Here is an 18129-nt window from a genome sequence, read left to right as displayed (position 1 = left end):
GGCTAATACGCCCAAGAATTAATATAAATGTGATTTATGTCCTATCTTTCCAACCATTGGAAGAATGCCTATAGTTATACTCAATCCAACCGAGTTAACTAGGAATACTCAATCTAATTGAGTTTGTACTCGCCCATGCGTTGATAAGCGGGACCAAGATTGTCCCTCCGTACCCTACCAAGATAATATGTGTTGCTCTGTTTTGGTAGATTCAACAACACATGTGATCGAGGTAGTGATAGGTATCACGGCACGGTAGGCATTAGAGTTGACATGATTTAGATCTAATCTAAACGATGATGTGTATCATATACTCAATTTAGATCTAATCTAATCGAGGGGTGCATCAGGTGCACGACTTAGATCTAATCTAATCGTTAGGCACTAATTAATTACTTAATCATGCATCACATATACACAAACAATTAATTAAATTAATTTGTGATTAGTCATGGCCCTACTACGATCTTCTCAAGCCAATGAGAAGATCGGATGGTCAACCTAGGGTCAACAGTGTAACACCCCTAGAAAGCCTAGATAAGAAAGTAAGGATAATGAGAGTACAATGTAGTGAAAAGAAGGTGTAGATATTCTAAATTTAATATTAAAGATGGGAAGGATTTAGATGATTATGAAAGAAAATAAAGTTGAGAATATAAATCATCTATGCATGATTTATAATGTATGGAATTAATGTAGACAAAAGGAATAAATATGAATACATGTATGAAATATTTATGCATAATGCATAATAGGGTAATATATGAATTATTATGTACAAAAGAAAATAAAACGTTAGAAGAGAGATTGAACCTTGGATCTCTTGTAAGGAACATGTATAGGATACCAAAGAGGATAGGAGAATTATTGATAAGGAGAGAGAGGACTAAGTAGTTAAGAATAAGAAATGATTCTTTTTACTAAAAAGGAAAAGGGAGTAAAAAGAAGTAAAAATATACATAACCAAGTTTTGATCCTTGGTTCTCTTGTGGATACATGCATGTGTTAACCAAGTGGGATAGGAGAGGATCCTGTAAGAGGAGAGAAAGGAATTTTAATTAAAGGAAGGAAAAGAGAGAAATTAAGGGAGAACTTAAGAACCATCTTCTCTAGAATATTCTTAACATTAAGAGGAGAAGTAAATAAGGAGGATGAATCAAGACAAGTTTCCTCCCCTCATTTTAGTATAAATAGGCATGGAGGGGTGACTTCAACTTCATCCTCACTCACTTTCCTCCTCTCCTCTCTTGGGTGCCGAAAACCCTCTCCCTTCCTCCTTTCTTCTTCTTGTTGCCGAGCAACACAAGAGGAAGAAACCTCTTCTTCCTCCTCCCTCCCTCCCTCTTTTCTTTCTTGTTGTTGCCGAGCAACACAAGAGGAAGAGGTCTCTTCTTCCTCCTCCTCTCCACCAAAAGACCTAGCCACTCTTCTCCTCCATTGGTGCCGAGCAAGCAAGCAAGGAAGAAAGGTCCCCAAGCAAGTTCTCAAACCTAGGAAACTTAAGCGAAGAAGGTAAGCTTCCCCTCACCTGTGGTACAAGGCTTTTATGTGATTTTCGATTTATAAGGATTAGAAAACCTAGGAAAGAATTTAAGAAAATTCGGCTAAAGAAAAGGTTTTCAAATCTAGGATGATTTAAACAAGACCTCATTTCATGATAAGATTTTCTATGCTATGTAGAAGGATTCCTTTCCATGATTTTATATTGATATGATGTATGATCAGAGGAGTATCTAACCTTAGGATTTCAACCAAAAATATTTTAAAGAGGTGAGTAAGATTATTGTCTAACCGAACTAGTACAAGGTTCCTTCTATGAAATGCTAAGAAAATGAAATTATGTTATATGCCATGATATGTGATAGCATAGGAAATGCTATACATAATGTTATGTAATATGCCATGATATGTGATAGCATAGGAAATGCTAAACATAAAGAAGAGAAAATGAAATTATGTTATATGCCATGATATGTGATAGCATAGGAAATGCTAAACATAATGAGGAGAAAATGAAATTATGTTATATGCCATGATATGTGATAGCATAGGAAATGCTATACATAATGTTATGTAATATGCCATGATATGTGATAGCATAGGAAATGCTAAACATAATGAGGAGAAAATGAAATTATATTATATGCCATGATATGTGATAGCATAGGAAATGCTATACATAATGTTATGTAATATGCCATGATATGTGATAGCATAAGGAAATGCTATACAAAATAAAGAAATGAAATTATGTTATGTATATGCCATGATATGTGTTAGCATAGGAAATGCTATACATAATGGGAAAAGAATGAAATTTATGTTATGTAAATGCCATGATATGTGATAGCATAGGAAATGCTATACATAATGAAAAGAAATGAAAAATGAAATGCATGAAAGATTGTTAGGGATATGATATGATAGTTATGCATGATAAATTATTTTTGTATGGTTTGTACCAAGGGTGGGCTCCGTAAATGCCCTGGGGTCGATGGAATAAGACTCGGGCCTCGTCAGTAATGGGCTTCTGAATGCCCTAGGTCGATGGAGTAAGACTCGGACCTAGTATGTATGTATGGTAGGGTTCAAGACTTGCTACCTTGGACCTACTTAAGAAGCGCGCGCATTATGTATGTGGTACAAACCGGGATCCCCTATAATGATGAGATTAATTTCAAGTACTTATAAGTATAAGTTTTCAAATTCATGATGCATTGCCTACATATGTGCTTGAATTATCTGATGATTAGATATAATGTCATGATATGAATATGATACCCTTGTATGTCGTATGCTTATGATACTACGCATGATATTAATATACGATGATTTTCGGTTTTAGTGAGTAGGAAAGGAACTTACTGAGCCATGAGTGCTCACAGCTTACTTTCCTTGTACTGTAGATAAAGAAGCTGGATGAGCTAGAGGAGCAACAGGAGGAGCAGATAGTGATGTGTGTGGTGGTGGCTCGGCAAAGAACGATCCGGACAAATTAATATGATTAGTTATAAGTTCAATATATGCACATTTGAACAAATCAGAATATGTGATATTATGCTTAATAAATTAAATTCTTAAAGTTTTTATTCTTCCGCTGTTATAGTAAAACATGTACGTAAGTAGTATAAGAAAGTAGCGCCGCCTTTGGTTGGGTAAGAAGGGCGGGCGTTACAAACAGCCTCTCAAGCTCCTCCCTTCCACGGCTCCAATTTTGTACATTACAATTTTGAAACTCGAGTTATATTCAAGTCTAAACTAATTTACAACAAGAATAAATAATAAAGAAGGGCACGACGCGCAGGTCGCGAAACAAATGTACAACACGCACAACACAAATGACGGCGCGCAGGCCGTAATATGAATTACAACACATTTCCAATCAGATTGGGTCGTTTTGGGCCATGACCATCAAAATTATATATAATTCTAAATTATGTAATTTCCATAATTTTTTGTAATTTTAATACTAATTTTTACAATTTTTACAAGTAAAAATTCCCGGCGGTCCCGTTTTGCGGTTTTCGGGCGCAATCGCGGAATGAATCCCCTTGCAGGGCCAGGGGTAGCGCCCCTACCCGCGATCTAACCATAGCGAGTGTCCCTAAGTGATCCTACAGTGCCATAGTCCGCTGTCCCAAAAGGTTTTGGGGCGAAACCTTGCCGTTTCGAAAAAAGCTTCTCGGTAGTCGAAGCCTACAAGTGTCGAAACACTTGTGCTTCGCTTCTACGAGAAAATTACTCATAAAAATCCATAAAAACTTAAATTTACAGAAAATCATAGAAGCTTCATTTTTCATAAAAATCAAACTAAACTCGTACAAGTCTTCGCACGTGACTCTGATACCACTGTTGGATTTTTCGGGCCGCGAAAACCATTTTTTCGCGTCGCGGAAACCCCGAAACCCCCGCCACCGAATCTGTGTGAAGAAAAATAAAAACAAAATACGAGTATGAGTTTCTAAAGTCTAGATCTACACTAGATAAGAGCGTTACCCTCGATGCGATGCCCTTCGCTATCCCGCTAGTCCAACGGTTTGCCGGATCTCAAGATCGTCAAAGCAGACAACCCTTTAGAAGTATCCACACGAACAAAATTAGGTGGAGGGGACCAAACAAAGGTGTGCTAGCACCTAGGGTGTTCGGCCAAGAGAGGAGAGGGAGAGCTTGAGAAGAGCTTGAGGAAGAAGATGATGGAATGAATGAGAATTACTCACAAAATGAAACTACTCATGCAATTGATGTGGCCGGCCACATTAAGAGGAGTTGTAACCTCCATGGAATGCCAAGAGTCACAACTCTTGGTAACTCCCATGAGGTGGCATCCCACATAAGCAACCATAATGATGTGGAGTATCATCATTGGCCCACTCAATGCCAACTCACCAATGAGGTGGCATAAAGTCAAGTCAAACTTGACTCTTCATCTTCCTCTCAAGTCAAGTCAAACTTGACTTAATCTCTCTCATGGTTGATCTAATCCAACCATTTAATTCAAGCCAATTTAATATAATGAATCTAATTCATTTAATTAAATTGATTCAATGAGTCATAATCTAAATTAGACTCATTGAACACATATATCAACTTGAGTCCAACTCAATTAGCCCAATTAGGATTACTCTTAATCCAATTTGATTCATCACATGAATCTAATCCTCTTGGTTCATCATATGAACCTAATCTCCATCTAATTGTCCTTAGTGTGTGACCCTATAGGTTCTTGTAATGTTGGCAATGCCCCTAAACCCATTTAAGAGCATAAGTAATGAGCGGTATCTAGCAATACATCATTACTACCCAAGTTACAAGAATATTGAGATCCAACATCACCTTGTGACTACTAATTGTGACTCCTCACAAAATATGACAAGTGTCCTTCTACCCAAGACATCTAGATTGATCAATGTGAGGCATAGACCGTGTCATCCTCTAATCAATCTAAATCATGAACTCCAAGTAGACTCACTAAATCAAATGAGCTCAATATCTCATATTTACTCATTTGGGCATGGTCATGCACTTCGTGGTCTCACTCTATCAAGAATATCGTGTCGTTCCCATCATATAGGAGGGATATATCCCATCTACATCACTCACATCCCTCTGCATAATTCGTTACATACCCAGTAATCGCCTTTATAGTCCACCCAGTTACGGGTGCCGTTTGACGAAACCAAAGTACATAACCCCTTATGTAGGGAATCATGGTGATTTCAGGTCTAAGGACTAGTAGTCATACTAATAGCCACATGAGAAAGTATTTGACACTCATATAACGATCCATGATACTTTCTCATGGCGGGTCATTCAGTATACATTCTCCAATGCATACCCATGTGTCAACTTGATATCTCTATATCCATGACTTGTGAGATCAAGTCATCGAGTTGACCTACATGCTAGTCTTATTTCATTAACATTGTCCCTGAATGTTAATACTCGACTAGAAATGATTAAGAGTAGTGTTCCCTATATCATCTCACTATCGGTTCAACTAACCGATTGATATAGGTGAGAACCTTCTACTCAAGGACGCTATTATACTTAGTTTATTTGGCACCAATACAAGTAAGTATAATAACCAAAAAATAAATACCTTTATTTATATAATAATATGATACAACAAGTCCATAATACAATCATCAAATGATTGGCTCTAGGGCTCTAACTAACAATATTACCTCGGGCGGTATTGTTGTGATTCTTTTATTGCCAAGCAGTTGTTATCTTGGGTTGTATTTGTTTGGGCGCTCGAGGTGGCTCGCCTGGTAATTGTAATACTCCTGAATGTGGTTCAGTTGCCCGATATTCTAGCTTGTGTGGGCTACCTTGTCTCGGGTATGACTGTCAGTTGGGAGATCATTTACGATACCGGTCATTATTTGTCCTTTGGCTCTTTAGGACAAAACAATTCTTTGTGTAATGAGTTCCTGACATATGATATGTACACCACCTTCTTGGGATTTCTTGTGGCACCCCCATATGCTACACTGCTTGAGGTCTGAATTTAGGTTGACGATGTGGAGGAGCAGCTACACGAGGTCCCCTAGGTGGATGAACAGGAGTTATGGATCGGACATTAGTTGGAACCGGGAACCGGGACAGGTACAACATTCTCCTTCTTGTGAGCTGCTTGAGCCTCTTCAACATTAATAAATGCAGTAGCTCGCTCAATTAATAAATCAAAATTAGTAGGAGGATTTCGTACTAGGTCCTTGAAGAAATCATTATCATTGAGCCATTGAGAAAAAGCATTCACCAAAATTTCAGTGGTGGCATTAGGGACATCAATGGCTACTTGATTAAACCGTTTAATATAAGCTCTAATGATTTCCTTGGGCCCTTGCTTGATAGAGAAAAGACTCCAAGGAGTTTTATGATACCATCTATTACTAGAAAAATTATGAAGAAACACTTTATGGAAATCCTTGAAGCGCCGAATAAAATTCTCTAGTAATCTTTTGAACCATCTTTGAGCCACTCCTCCAAGAGTAGTAAGGAGCATTTGGCACTTAACCCCATCAGAAAATGTTTTGGCATTGGGTTGTCAAGAATCCTTTGAGCAAATGGTGTAACAATTCTCTCGGGGGAACTGTCACTGACCACCATCTTCCCCTTACATTTTTCTTTTAAAGGTGCTTCACCGGAAGAATCTTGGAGCACCGGTCTTCATCCTCCTTGCTCCATAGGTGTACAAAAAAAAGCTTGGGGGTGTTGAGTAGGAGAACCAGGAGCACAAGTTATGTAAGCAAGATCCTCTTCTTCCATACCTCTGTTCTTCCGATGGTCAGTGGTCGAAATTACAAGATTTACAGCTACGGGCAAAGTACCTCCCATATTCGCTTGTTGTTGTTGTTGTAACGCATTTTGCACCCTTGCACTAATGAGCCTCTCCAATTCCTCCTGATTTAAAAGTAATGGTCGTCAGTTTTCCGGCGTCCTCCATCACGTAGTCTCAGATTTAGGTGAAGATTCCCACAGACAGTGCCAACTTTGATCCTATCTGAAAGCTTAACACAATGAAGAGCTGGGGACGTGATGACTTTGGAGGAAGGATAGGCGATGACTCCTGAGGAAAGTGAATGATAATGGTGTTAGCTAGAGCCCAGAGCCAATCATTTGATGATTATATTTTGGACTTGTTGTATCATATTCTATATATAAATAAAGGCATTTGGTTTTTGGTTATTATACTTACTTGTATTGGTGCCAAATAAACTAAGTATATAACGTCCTTGAGTAGAAGGTTCTTACCTATCAATCGATTGAATCGAATAGGTGATGAGGGAACACTATCTAATCATTCCTAGTCGAGTATAACATTCAGGAATATATAAGACAGCATGCATCGTCGCGAACTTGATCTCACAAGTCGAATATAGAATCAAGTTGACACATGGGATTGTGGAATGTAGAGACGAGAAGAAAGTTATCATGGATCATTGGTGTCATATACTTTCTCATGGCTATTAGTATGACTACTAGTCCTTGACCAAGTCACCAGTCATAGGAGTTATGTACTTTGGTTTAAATCACCCGTAACGTAACTAGTATAAAAGGTTACGATTATGTAACAAATTATCGAGAGGATGTGAGTGATGTGGGGATCTATCCCTCCTATATGACGGGAGACATCGATATTCTTGATAGAGTGAGACCACGAAGTGCATGGCCTTGCCCAAATGAGTCAATATGAGATATTGAGCTCATTTGATTTAGTGAGTCTACTTGGAGTTCAGGATTTAGATTGATCAGAGGATGACACGGTCTATGCCTCACATTGATCAATCTAGATGTCTAGGATAGAAGGACACTTGTCATATTTTGTGAGGAGTCACAATTAGTAGTCACAAGGTGATGTTGGATCTCAACATTCTTGTAACATTGGGTAGTAATGATGTGTTACTAGATACCGCTCATTACTTATGCTCCTAAATGGGTTTAGGGGCATTGCCAACATTACAAGAACCTATAGGGTCACACACTAAGGACAATTAGATGGAGATTAGGTTCATATGATGAACCAAGAGGATTAGATTCATTTGATGAATCAAATTGGATTAAGAGTAATCCTAATTGGGCTAATTGAGTTGGACTCAAGTTAATTCATGTGTTCAATGAGTCTAATTTAGATTATGACTCATTGAATCAATTTAATTAAATGAATTAGATTCATTATATTAAATTGGCTTGAAATAAATGTTTGGATTAGATCAACCATGAGAGAGATTAAGTCAAGTTTGACTTGACTTGAGAGGAAGGGGAAGAGTCAAGTTTGACTTGACTATTTGCAACATCATTAGTGATTTGAAATTAGGAGGACTAATGATGATGTGCCACATCATCAAAGTGTGCCACCTCATGGGGGTTACAAAGCTATTCTCTTTAATGGCTACATTTAATGAGGATGGGGGTTACACCTTGTGAAGGTGGTCGGCCACTTATGGGGAATTAATTGGATTCATTTTATTCAAGGCAATTCACTTCATCTCCTTCCTCTAGCTCTCCCTCTCCCTCTCCTCCTCAACTTGGCCGAATCATCAAAAGGTGCTAGCACATCTTTTGTGTGATTTTCCATCTACGTGTTCGTGTGGATACATATAGAGAGTTGTCTACGTTGACAACTTCGAGATCCGGCACCATTTGGACGAGCAGGAACGCGAAGGGCTTCGCTTCAATGGTATAACCTTTTTCCTTTGTAGATCTAAGTGTAGATCTAGGTAGAAACTCGTACTCGTATGTTTTCAAATTTTTTTTTGCACGGATCCGTTGGCTAGGGGCTTTTGGGGTTTCCGCGACGCGAAAAAGCGGTTTCCACGGCCCAAAAAACCCAACAGTGGTATCAGAGCCACGTGCGAAGACGAATATGAGTTTATTTTGATTTTTATGAAAAATAAACATTTTGTGAATTTCTGTAATTTCATGATTTTTATAGTTTTAAAGGGTATTTTTCTCGTAGAAGCGAAGCACAAGTGTTTAGACACTTGTAGGCTTCGACTACCGAGAAGTTTTTTCAGTTACGGTAATGTTTCGATCCAAAACCTTTTGGGACAGCGGGCTAAGGCGCTGTAGGATCGCTTAGGAGCAACTCGCGATTGTTAGATCACGGGTAGAGGTACTGCCCCTAACCCCGCAAGGGGATTTCCTCCACGATTGCGCCCGAAATCGCTAATCGGGACCGCCGGGAAAAATTTACTCATAAACTTGTAAAAATTATGAAAACAATTACAGAAAATTATGAAAATATATAATTTTGAATTATATATTATTTTTGTGATAGTCATGGCCCAAAAAGACCCAATATGATTGGATTTGTGTTTTAATTTATAATACGGCCTGCGTGCCGTCATGTGTTTGTGTGTGCTATATTTGATACGCGACCTGCGCGTCGTGCCTCCCTATTTATATTCTGGTTGTAAATTAGATTTAGACTCGAATGTAACTCGAGTTTCAAAATTGTAATGTAAATTTTGAAGCGGTGGAAGGTCCACTCAAGACGGAGTTACGAGGAAGGCGTGAGCAACACAAGGTTGTCAAAAGGAAGGCGCTTGAGAAGCTGTTGACCTTAGGTTGACCATCCGATCTTCTCATTGGCTTGAGAAGATCGTAGTAGGGCCATGACATAATCACAAAATTTAGTTAATTACTTGTGTATGTGATGCATGTTTAATTAAGTAATTAATTAATGCCTAACGATTAAGCTTAGATCTAAATCGTGCACATGATGCACCCCACGATTAGATTAGATCTATCGAGTATATGATACGCATCATCGTTTAGATTAGATCTAAATCATGTCAACTCGTAATGCCTACCATGCTGTGATACCTACCACTACCTCGATCGCATGTTGTTGTTGAATCTGCCAAAGCAGAGCAACGCATACTATCTTGGTAGGGTACGGAGGGACAATCTTGGTCCCGCCTATCAATGCATAGGTGAATACAACTCAATTAGATTGAGTAAAAAGTTAACTCAATTGGATCGAGTTTAACTATAGACATTATCCAATGGTTGGTAAATAGGTCAAAATCACGTTTATATTAACTCTTGGGCGTATTAGCCAAAGCTAACTCGAGTTTTAATATAAATGCGGATTTTGATACTATAAACAAGAGTTGCATAGAGATGTAATTGGTAATTAGTTACCTACCGATCATACTAAGTCTTGGGCGTATTAGCCAAAGCTAACTCAAGGGTTAGTATGATGTGGATCTTGTCCCACATGAATTATAGAATTCAGTGGGAGCATCATTTAGTTAAAGGCCTAATTAAATAATTAAAAGAATATGATATTTATTTTCTGCATTTTTCTGTTGTAGATAACCATGACGTCAAATACGAACACTTTCTCTTTGCGATCTGTTCTTGAGAAGGACAAGCTCAACGGAGCAAATTTCCTGGACTGGTACAGGAACTTGGGAATAGTTCTCACCAGGCGTATACACATTCGGGCGGCTATGGAGGCTCCTCCACCCTTGCCATGAAGCCCGAGATGCTTTCAAGAAGCATCAAGATGATGAATTAGATGTGTCTTGTCTAATGCTCGCGACCATGAACTCCGAGCTTGGAAGCAACACGAGTTAATGGGCGCTTACGATCTGATTGAACATCTTCAGTCAAGCGTATCAAGGTCAAGCGAGGCATGAGATTTAAGATCTCAAGAACCTTTGTTTCGATGAAAGATGTCGACGGGGCTCTGAGGCCCATATGTACTCAAAATGATTGGGTACATAGAGAACCTACAAAGGTTGGGGTTCCCACTTGGCCAAGAGCTGGCCACTGACTTGATCTTGCAATCCTTGCCGGATAGCTATAGTCAGTTCGTTCTAAACTACAACATGAATGAGATTGACAAGCCACTGCCTGAGTTGCTTAACATGTTGAGAACTGCTGAGCTGAACCTTAAGAAGGCTAAGCCCAACACTGTTCTGATGGTTCAAAAACATAATGGCAAGGGCAAGGGCAAGCCCAAAGGCAAGGGAAAGTCCCAAGCCAAGAGCAAAGGCAAGGCACTGAAGCCTAAAGGAGGGGTCGCCAAGGATGCTACCTGCTTCCACTGCGGTCAGACCGGGCACTAGAAGAGGAACTGCAAGGTCTACTTGGAGGATCTTAAGAAGAAGCGAAGTGAGACTTCCACTTCAGGTATATATGTTATAAAAGTCAATTTATCTATTTCTACATCATAGGTATTAGATACTGGATGTGCTTCTCACATTTGTACTGATGTGCAGGCGCTGAGAAATAGCAGGGCATTGATAAAGGGCGAGGTGGACCTACGAGTAGGCAATGGAGCACGGGTTGCTACTGTTGCTGTAGGGACTTACTTTCTATCTCTGCCCTCTGGGCTTGTACTAGAGTTAGTCGATTATTGTTATGTGCCTGCATTAACTAAGAACATTATATCAGTTTCTTGTTTGGACAAGAAAGGTTTCTCGTTTACAATAAAGAACAAATGTTGTTCCGTCTATTTAAACGATATGTTGTATTGTAGTGCACCTATGATAAACGGACTCTATATTCTAGATCTTGAAAGCCCTATTTATAACATAAATAACAAGAGGTTCAAGTCAAATGACCTGAACCAAACCTATCTCTGACACTGTCGCTTAGGTCATATAAATGACAAGCGCTTATCCCAGCTCCATAAGGATGGTTTGCTGGACTCATTTGATTTTGAATCTTATGAGACGTGCGAGTCATGCCTACTAGGAAAGATGACCAAGACTCCCTTTAGTGGGCACAGCGAAAAAGTGAATGATTTGTTAGGACTCATATATAGTGATGTATGTGGCCCTTTCAATGTCGCTGCTAGAGGCGGTTATAGGTACTTCATCACATTTACTGATGACTTCAGTAGATATGATTATGTGTACTTGATGACACATAAGTCAGAATCCTTTGAAAAGTTCAAAGAATTCAAAAATGAAGTACAGAACCAGCTTGGCAAGAGTATTAAGATACTTCGATCAGATCGAGATGGAGAATACCTTAGCCATGAGTTTCGTGACTATCTAGCTGAGTGTGGGATTCTATCCCAACTCACTCCTCCTGGAACACCACAGTGGAATGGTATATCCGAAAGGAGGAATCGTACCCTATTAGATATGGTACGATCTATGATGAGTCACACAGATCTTCCGACATACCTTTGGGGCTATGCTCTAGACACGGCAGCTTTTTTACTCAACCGAGTTCCATCCAAGGCCGTGATAAAGACACCATATAGGATATGGACTGGGAGAGATGCCCAGGTGTCTTTCATGAGGATTTGGGGTTGTGAGGCTTACGTTAGACGTCAAGTCTCAGATAAATTAGGACCCAAATCCGACAAGTGCTAATTTATAGGATATCCCAAGGAAACTAAGGGATATTACTTCTACATTCCCAGTCAGCACAAGATAGTTGTGGCAAAGACTGGAGTCTTTCTAGAAAGGGACTTTGTTTCTAGAAAGACTAGTGGGAGTACATTCGATCTTGAAGAAGTTCAAGATGCGGATCCTAGCACAGAAGCCTCGATGGAAGTTGAACTGGAACCACAAAGTGTTGTGGATGATGTTGTTCCACAAAGAGTTGAGGAACAACAACCGGTTCAAGTAGACCTACCTCTTCGCAGGTCTGATAGGGTACGTCGTCAGCCTGAGAGATACTCATTTCTCTTGTCTGACCATGATGACTTTATGCTCATAGATGATGAGCCTACCACCTATCAGAAAGCTGTGATGAAACCAGATTCTGAGAAATGGTTAGAGGCCATGAGATCCGAGATGGAATCCATGTACACCAACCAAGTATTGACTTTGGTTGATCCACCTGAAGGGGTAAAACCCATTGGGTGTAAGTGGGTCTTTACGAGAAAGACTGATATGGATGGACTTATCTATAAGGGTCGCTTGGTAGCTAAAGGTTTCAAGCAGATTCATGGTATTAACTATGATGAAACTTTTTCTCCAGTAGCGATGTTTAAGTCCATTCGGATCATGCTTGCTATTACAGCTTACCACGATTACGAGATCTGGCAGATGGATGTCAAAATCGTGTTTCTGAATGGAAACCTACTCGAGGATGTGTACATGACACAACCTGAGGGTTTTGTAGATCCAAAGCATACTAGCAGAGTATGCAAGCTGCATAGGTCTATTTATGGACTAAAGCAAGCTTCTCAGAGCTGGAATCTTCGATTCGATGATGCAATCAAGCAGTTTGGTTTCATCAAGAACGAAGATGAACCTTGTGTCTACAAAAAGGTTGTAGGGGACATAGTTGTCTTCCTCATATTATATGTGGATGACATACTACTCATTGGGAAGGACTTCCCTATGCTTCAGTGTGTCAAGACCTGGCTAGGGAGTTGCTTCTCAATGAAGGACTTAGGTGAAGCATCCCGCATTCTAAGGATACAGATCTATAGAGATAGATCTAATAGATTGCTTGACCTAAGTCAGAGTACATATATTGACAAGGTACTCCTTCGGGTTGCCATGCAGAACTCCAAGAAGGGATTTCTGCCGATGTCACATGGCATGAGTCTTTCGAAGACTCAAGGTCCCTCTTCTAGAGAGGAGAGAGACCGCATGGATCAGATCCCTTATGCCTCAGCCATAGGATCTATCATGTATGCCATGCTATGTACTCGACTTGATGTCTCGTATGCTTTGAGCATGACAAGAAGATACCAGTCAGATCTAGGTGAAAATCAATGGATAGCAGTCAAGAACATTCTTAAGTACTTAAGAAGGACTAAAGAATATTTCTTGATATATGGAGGTAATGATGAGCTAGCTGTAAAGGGTTACAGTGATGCTAGCTTCCAGACCGACCAGGATGACTATAGATCGTAGTCGGGGTTTGTATTTTGCATTAATGGTGGTGCTGTGAGATGGAAGAGTTCAAAGCAGGACACAGTAGCTGTTTCTATGGCAGAGGCCGAGTATATTGTTGCATCAGAGGCAGCAAAGGAGGCAATTTGGATTCGCAAGTTCATCACTGAACTTGGGGTGGTTCCTAGCATTGCTGACCCTATTGAGCTCTATTGTGACAACAATGGAGCTATAGCACAGGCGAAGGAACCTCGCTCACACCAGCGGACCAAACACATACTACGGCGCTTCCTTCTCATTTGAGAGATCATCGAGAGCACAATGTCATCATGGTCAGACAAGAGAAATGAGTATCTCTCAGGCTGACGACGTACCCTATCAGACTTGCGAAGAGGTATGTCTACTTGAACTGGTTGTTGTTCCTCAACTCCTTGTGGAACAACATCATCCACAACACTTTGTGGTTCCAGTTCAATTTCCATCGAGGCTTCAGTGCTAGTATTCGCATCTTGAACTTCTCCAAGATCGAACGTGCTCCCACTAGTCTTTCTAGAAACAAAGTCCCTTTCTAGAAAGACCCCAGTCTTTGCCACAACTACCTTGTGCTGACTGGGAATGTAGAAGTAATATCCCTTAGTTTCCTTGGGACATCCAATAAAGTAGCACTTGTCAGATTTGGGTCCTAATTTGTCTGAGACTTGACGTCGAACGTAAGCCTCACAACCCCAAATCCTCATGAAAGACACCTGGACATCTCTCCCAGTCCATATCCTATATGGTGTCTTTATCACGGCCTTGGATGGAACTCGGTTGATAATGAAAGCTACCGTGTCTAAAGCATATCCCCATAGATATGTCGGAAGATCTGTGTGACTCATCATAGATCGTACCATATCTAATAAGGTACGATTCCTCCTTTCGGATACACCATTCCACTGTGGTGTTCCAGGAAGAGTGAGTTGAGATAAAATCCCACACTCAGCTAAGTAGTCACGAAACTCATGGCTTAAGTATTCACCACCTCGATCTGATCGAAGTACCTTAATACTCTTGCCAAGCTGGTTCTGTACTTCATTCTTGAATTCTTTGAACTTTTCAAAGGATTCAGACTTATGTGTCATCAAGTACACATAACCATATCTACTGAAGTCATCAGTAAATGTGCTGAAGTATCTATAACCGCCACTAGCAGCGACATTGAAAGGGCCACATACATCACTATGTATGAGTCCTAACAAATCAGTCGCTCTCTCGCTGTGCCCACTAAAGGGAGTCTTGGTCATCTTGCCTCGTAGACATGACTCGCATATCTCATATGATTCAAAATCAAATGAGTCCAGCAAACCATCCTTATGGAGCTGGGATAAGCGCTTGTCATTTATATGACTTAAGTGACAGTGCCAGAGAAAGGTTTGGTTCAAGTCATTTGACTTGAACCTCTTGGTACTAATGTTATAGATAGGGCTCTCAAGGTCTAGAATATAGAGTCCGTTTATTAGTGGTGCACTACAATAGAACATATCTTTTAAATAAACAGAACAACATTTGTCTTTTATTAAAAGTAACCTTTCTTGTCCAAACAAGAAACTGAAACTATGTTCTTAATAAGAGCAGGCACATAATAACAATCATCTAAATCTAGTACAAGCCCAGAGGGCAGAGATAGATGGTAAGTCCCTACAGCAACAGCAGCAACCCTTGCTCCATTGCCTACTCGTAGGTCCACCTCGCCCTTTGTCAATGCTCTGCAATTTCTCAACGCCTGCACATCAGTACAAATGTGAGAAGCACATCCAGTATCTAATACCCATGATGTAGAAATAGATAAATTGACTTTTATAACATATATACCTGAAGTGGAAGTCTCACTTCGCTTCTTCTTTAGATCCTCCAAGTATACCTTGCAGTTCCTCTTCCAGTGCCCGGTCTGACCGCAGTGGAAGCAGGTAGCATCCTTGGCGACCCCTCCTTTAGGCTTCAGTGCCTTGCCTTTGCCCTTGGTTTGGGACTTTCCCTTACCTTTGGGCTTGCCCTTGCCCTTGTGCTTCTGGACCATCAGAATGGGCTTAACCTTCTTAAGGTTAATCTCAGCAGTTCGTAACATACTAAGTAGCTCGGGCAGTGGCTTGTCAATCTCGTTCATGTTATAGTTGAGAACGAATTGACTATAGCTATCCGGCAAGGATTGCAAGATCAAGTCAGTGGCCAGCTCTTGGCCAAGTGGGAACCCCAGTCTTTGTAGGTTCTCTATGTACCCAATCATCTTGAGTACATAAGGACCTACAGGAGCCCCGTCTGACATCTTGCACTGAAACAGTGCCTTCGAGATCTCAAATCTCTCATGCCTCGCTTGTCGCTGATATAGTTGGCGAAGATGCTCAACCATATCATAAGCACCCATCAACTCATGTTGCTTCTGAAGCTCTGAGTTCATGGTCGCGAGCATTAGACAGGGCACATCTAATGCGTCGTCTTGATGCTTCTTATAAGCATCTTTGTCGGCTCGCGGGGCATTGGCAAGAGGAGCCTCTGGAATGGGCTGCTCCAGAACGTACAATTTACGTTCTTGGGTGAGAACTATTCTCAAGTTCCTGTACCAGTCCAGGAAATTCGCTCCGTTGAGCTTGTCCTTCTCAAGGACAGATCGCAGGGAGATGGAATTCGTGTTCGACGTCATAGTTATCTACAACAGAAAAATTTACAGAAATAAATATCATATTCTTAAAATCATTTAATTAGGCCTTTAATTAAATGATGCTCCCACTGAATTCTATAATTCTTGTGGGACAAGATCCACATCATACTAATCCTTGAGTTAGCTTTGGCTAATACGCCCAAGGCTTAGCATGATCGGTAGGTAACGATTACCAATTACATCTCTATGCAACTCTTGTTTATAGAATCAATATCCGCATTTATATTAAAACTCGAGTTAGCTTTGGCTAATACGCCCGAGAGTTAATATAGATGTGATTTTTGACCTATCTTTTCCAACCGTTGGAATAATGCCTATAGTTGACTCGATCCAACCGAGTAACTAGGAATACTCAATCTAATTGAGTTTGTATTCACCCATGCGTTGATAGGCGGGACCAAGATTGTCCCTCCGTACCCTATCAAGATAATATGTATTGCTCTGCTTTGGCAGATTCAACAATACATGTGATCGAGGTAGTGATAGGTATCACGGCACGGTTAGGCATTTAGAGTTGGTTCGATCGAGATCTAATCTAATCAAAAAGGATGCATCTTGTGCACGACTTAGATCTAATCTAATCGCAAGGGTGCATCATGTGCACGACTTAGATCTAATCTAATCGTAAGGCACTAATTAATTAACTACTTATTAAATATGCATCACATACACAAGCAATTAATTAATATATTTGTGATTTAGTCATGGCCCTACTACGATCTTCTCAATCCAATGAGAAGATTGATTGGTCAACCTAGGGTCAACAGCTTCTCCAAGCTCCTCCCTTTGACCACCTTGTGTTTCTCGTGCCCGCCTCGGAACTCCGTCTCGTGTGGACCCTCCACCGCTCCAATTTGTACATTACAATTTGAAACTCGAGTTACATTCGAGTCTAAATCTAATTTACAACAAGAAAATAAGAGAAGGCACGACGCGCAGGTCGCGAATATAATATAACACTCGTAAACACATAACGGCACGCAGGTCGTATTATGAATTACAACACAATCCAATCACATTGGGTTTTTGGGCCATGACTATCAAAAAATTAATATATAATTCAAAATTATATATTTTCATAATTTTCTGTAATTTTAAAATTAATTTTTACAATTTTACGAGTAAAATTTCCCGGCGGACCCGTTTAGCGGTTTCGGGCACAATCGCGGAACGGATCCCCTTGCGGGGCCAGGGGCAGCGCCCCTACCCGCGATCTAACCATAGGGAGGGTTCCTTTGCGATCCAACAGCGCCTAATCCAGCTGTCCCAAAACGATTTGGGCCGAGACATTGCCGTTTCGGAAAAATCTTCCCGGCGGGTTCATTTTTAGCGATTTCTGGTGCAATCGCGGAGCAAATCCCCTTGCGGGGTTAGGGGCAGTACCCCTACCCGTGATCTAACCATCGCGAGTTGCTTCTAATCGATATAATGGCACCCAAGCCCGCTTTCCCAAAAAATTTTGGGGGGAAACGAAGCCGTTTTGGAAAAATCTTTCCTAAACACTTGTGCTTCGATTACTCGAGAAAAATACTCATAAAAAACCCAAAAATCATAATTTTACAGAAAATTACAGAAACTTTAGTTTTCATAAAACTAAAAAACAAACTCGTA

Source organism: Zingiber officinale, chromosome 8B (assembly GCF_018446385.1).
Source record: "Zingiber officinale cultivar Zhangliang chromosome 8B, Zo_v1.1, whole genome shotgun sequence".
NCBI classification, from domain to species: Eukaryota; Viridiplantae; Streptophyta; class Magnoliopsida; order Zingiberales; family Zingiberaceae; genus Zingiber; species Zingiber officinale.
The sequence above is the reverse complement of the archived record's forward strand: the minus strand, read 5'-3'. Positions refer to the sequence as shown.